We start from the raw sequence: 5,619 nt of genomic DNA on the forward strand, positions 1-5,619 counted from the left end.
TACATTGACTTGCAAAACTACCCAAAATTTTAAAGTAATTAATTTTTCTTTCAAGTAATCATAAAGGCCTCGAAAACTCCTATATACGTAAATTTCATAATCATGTCTTATCTAATAATGCCACATTATTTATCTTGGCAATCCTGTTGTTTGATTTCACTTTGACCTTAGAACAGGGGATGTTATTGAACAGGATAGGTGGTTTAAAACTGCCAGACTGCAATGTATTAATATATCTTTGGAACTTTATATTTTTCAAATGCTCAGAGATTTATGTTTTGGTCAGAAAACTTCTGACAGTTATCTGATTTTGAGTATTTTTGTTTTTGAGATTTTTAATGGTTTTAAGAAGCGTAGTTTAAATGGATAAGATTTAGATTATCTATCATGGATTAATTTTGGATCAGTAAGATCATATATATATATATATATATAATATATATATATATATATATATAATATATATATATATCACACACGAATTAATATGGGTCAGCTCTGCAGGAGTCAAGTTTGACCCATTGCGCTAGTAAATCTCCATCCCTTTGATAGTAATTGATTTTCATAATCCATTCAAGACAACTTTGACCTGAAATTCTCGTCCTTTTCCTGACCTCCCAGGTACAGTGATCGGCGGAGGAGGGAAATTCGACTTCACAAAGTTGGCCACTGGACTGCTATTTAATTTAAATTTTCACTGAATATAAAGAATTTCTTACCTTCAACAATAATAGATTTGGGATATTAAATGCAGCGGTGAAGCTCATGGTAACCTTTGTAATTACTAGTTATTTGATTGTATAAAGTTGAGAAAAATTGCTTGCAAAGTGTTAGGAAAAGTCTATCTAGTTGAACCTTCACATGCAAATTAAGTAATAATTCCTGTATCCATCTAAAACAGGGGTTCCCAACCCTGGGGGTCGCGACCCCAATTGGGGTCGGCAAGCAGTTTTCTTGGGGTCGTGAAGACATGGTAATAATCTAAAGGGGTTTAGCTGATATCATTGGATTAAGAGGATTCAGTAGGCTTTACTAAAACCTTTCCCTATTCTGACCTTAGGTGGTATACATAAATCTTAAAAAGAAAGGATAGAATGACCATACTCAAACTGAATGGTTTCCCTTCTTTGCTTATATCTTAATCTGACGATCAACAGGGTCGGTTGTTCACATGTACATGATATTGCTGTCTATTGGCCTTTCTTAGAACATTTTGTACAGAAAACTTTTAATAAGAACCATTATCTCCGTGGAAAGTATTTATATGGCCTTATCCGTTGACTTAACAAATCTGTACTTTATACTTGACCCCATCCATAGTTTTTTTGAATATATATATATATATATATATATATATATATATATATATATATATATATATATATATAGGCCTATATATATGCATATATAATATAAGTATATGTATGTATACATATATATATGTGTATGTATGTATGTATGTATGTATATATACATACATATATATATATATATATATATTATATATATGTATATATATATATATATATATATATATATATATATGTGTGTGTATATATATATATATATATATATATATATATATATATATATATATATATATATATTCATGTATATATGTATATATATATATATATATATATATATATATATATATATATATATATACACACACATATATATGCATATATATGTATATTATATATATATGTGTGTGTATATTATATATATATATATATATATATATATATATATATATATATGTATATATATATATATATGTCTCTGATAATTTTTGGTAATTAAAGAGATTGCATCTGTGTCACTGTGCTACCAGTTTACTTGAACAAACAATGAAATTTATATATGGAAATATGTAGGTATGGCGCATTGTTATATTTAAGATTGTTGTAAATTTCATTATGTAAGTTTATATCCGAGTCTTTTGTTTGTATTCTTGTAATAGAAAGGTTTTGATTTTTTAATTATCTATTAATTATGATATCTAATAAAAACGACATTTTAACTACAGATTAAGAAACTCAAAATAAAATCATATTTGCCGAAAATGTTGACGTTTATAAACCTAAGCTGCTGTAAGACATGCATATATAAGACAGAAATGACAAATGAGTTGTTGGTGATTACTTGAAATGCAGATAAATATTATAGTCTTAAATTCCATAAAAAAAGGTAAATGCAAGAGAGAAGAAGAGAGAAGTGTGTATGTGTATGTATCTGTGTATATGCTTGTGTGTGCGTGTAAACTACAAACATGTATATAAGACACAAATGCAGACACATATTGTCATAGCTATCATTAACAAGTCTTAATTGACTGATTTTAACCTCTCTCTCTCTGTCTCTCTCTCTCTGTCTCTCTCTCTCTCTCTCTCTCTGTCTCTCTCTCTCTCTCTCTCTTCTGTCTCTCTCTCTCTCTCTCTCTCTCTCTCTCTCTCTCATCTCTCTCTCTCTTATTTGTGACTGCTTATTCTTGATAATCGCGCATTACTTTTTTTTTCATCAAAAAAAAAAAAAAAAAAAATAGGATGATTTCTTAAAAACAGATTGATGTGGGAAAATGTCGGTGGTATGTGTACTGACAGTGAACCTTCTATGCTAGGTTGTAGATCAGGGTTTCAACAGAAGGTAAAGAATATTTCTCCGGAAGCTGTTGGAATTCATCACATGATACACCGTCAAGTATTTTCTGCAAAAATATTGCCATAGATTTAAAAACTTATGCAATTAGTTGTTAAAGCAGTTAACTTAATAGTCAAATGCACTGAATAAATGCTTATTTGTTGAAGTGTGTCATAAGAAATGGATTGTAAGCACGAGGTGCTGTTGCAAACTGAAGTAAGGTAGCTACCAAAAGGCAATCCTTTGCATAGACTATTTTAGTTGAATACTGAGGTGAGAGAATTCTTATCTCGGCAAGGAGGAACAGAACTTTTGAGTTTCCTAGGTGATATGAATAATTGGACCAAAACTGTATACTTCGTAGATTTTTTCACAATGTTGAATTCCCTTAATTTTCCACTTCAGGAAGAAAATTCCGGCATTCTTGACTTTGCCGAAAAACTAAATGCCTTCCAAATGAAGCTGGATTTTTGGGAGTAAAAGATGAAAGAAAATTTGTACATGTTTTTCGCACATTAAATGTATTTGTTGAAGAAAATTATACTGATATTCCATTCAAGAACAGTTTTCAAAGTGTGCAGATCTTACTTTTTGGAGACTTTTAAAAGAGGAACTTAGCAAATATTTTCCAGAAAAGCCTCGGTTATCCAATAACTTACCTAAAATAAACCATGGAAAATGTTCCTGAAAGATATCAATAGGAATTTATTGATCTTATTAGATTTGACAGTGCCAAAGCTGACTTTGATTCTCTAACGGAGATTCAGTTTTGGATAAAGTAGTTACGTCGATATCAAAATTTAGCTGAAGGTATGCTTAAAAGACTATGCCCTCTTCTTCGACATATGTGTGAAGTGACCTTTCCAACTTTACTTTTGATGAAGTCGAAGCTGAGAACTAATCTCCATGTTGATGATGAACTACGATGTCTGTATCGAAAACATCACTGCGGATTAAGATACTAGCAATGGAAAAGGAGTTCTAACCATCACATGAAAAACATCACTGTTTATTATCAAGATAATGCGTGTGTTACCCATATCAATAACATTCTATTATGCAGTGTGTGTTATATAAAGAAATTGTATTATTAAATTATATATAAGTCCATTTTTTAATTCTGCTGTTCAATGTTAAACAGTATACCTTAATTATACTTTTCTATTTGAAAAAAAAATATATATATCCTTTTTATTTGAGTGGGGGTCGCAAGAAGTATGGTGAAGCTAAAATGGGATCACCGCTAGAAGAAGGTTGGGAACCACTGATCTAAAACATAATCTATTGGGAATAGAACTGCTACCGATACCCCCTACTTTTATAAACTTTGATTTTAAAAACTATAACTATTTAAATAATATGGATCTCTTTAGGAGAGGAGTAATTCCATCACAAGAATGTAGTGACGTCCGATGTGGCTGAATTTGGAATTACAGCCGAATGTCAAGCCTCATATGTTATGATAATTTCGTGTCAGAACACCCCCCCCCCTTCTCTGTCACACACACACACACATATATATATATATGTATATATATATATATATATATATATATATATATATATATATATATATATATATATATAATCATCATCATCATCTATTACGCATATCGACGCAAAGGGGGAGCTTAGAACTACCGAATATATATTATATGGTGTAGTATATTTATAAATATTTATAAACATATATATATATATATATAAATATATATATATATATAAATATATAAATATACATACATATATATAATATATATATATATATATATATATATATATATATATATATAATATATATATATATATATATATATATATCTTTGTAGGTAGATTCGTTTAGGAATTTAACGCACTTACGATTAGTACCTCGATTATTTACATGGTTCCCCGCACTTTCCTCCTGAAATGTTTAACCAAGGTGATGCTTTGTTTTTGTTCGTGCCGTAGCGTTCTTTAAGGTCGGTCTTCCCTCTGTATAGAACAATAATTTCAACCTAAGGCCAGGTCACTAATGAGTAGAAGCTTTTTTTTTATCTCTTTCGTAGTAGAATATTAAATGATGGCTATGAGAACACTCCTACGGAACACTCAAAACGTTTATTGCTGTTGAGGTATGAATGATTGTGTTTTGTAGTTACATAATTCTTCCTTTATGATTTTATTTATTTATTTATTTAGGTGTTTTTGTAATAAGTTGTAATGGGTAAAGTATTGTGAAATTTTCCTGTTTCGTAAGATAATTTTGATGAAGTATGGTATTATTGTTTTGTTAAATCATGAATCGGTTACGTAATTATAGATATGATTTAAAAAATAATGAATTGATTACGTAATTGTAGTTGGGGTTTAAGAAATAATGAATTTATTACGTAATAATTACGTTTATGAAATAAAGTAATTACGCGATTATATTTTTTTGTGAAATAAAATAATTACGTAGTTAAAAGTTTTGTTTTATGAAATAAAGAAATTACGCAATTTTAGCTGTTTTATGGACTAATGAATTGATTACATTATTGCGTAATTATAGTTGTTTTATGAAATCAGGTAATTACGTAATTATAGTAGTCTTATGCATTTTAATTACATTATTATAGTTGTTTTATGTAAGTTATTACGCAATTATAGTCATTTTATGGAGTAAAGTAATTACGTAATTATAGTAGTCTTATGAAATTTAATTACACAATTTTAGTTGTTTTATGTAATAGTTATTACGCAATTATAATAATTTTATTAAATTATTATATGAAATAATTACGTAATTATATTTTGTTTTTTTATCAAATTATATGTAGTTATGTTTTATGGAATGAAGTAATTAACGCAGTTAAAGTTATGATTTATTATATAATTCCGTTATACGGTCATTATGTTTTATAAAATAATGCTGAAGTAACTGTGTTTTTATAGTTATGTTATATAAAACCATTTTTTTTTTAAATTACGTTATTCAGTTATGGATAGTGAAAT

This window comes from Palaemon carinicauda, chromosome 18 (genome assembly GCF_036898095.1).
Source record: "Palaemon carinicauda isolate YSFRI2023 chromosome 18, ASM3689809v2, whole genome shotgun sequence".
NCBI lineage: Eukaryota > Metazoa > Arthropoda > Malacostraca > Decapoda > Palaemonidae > Palaemon > Palaemon carinicauda.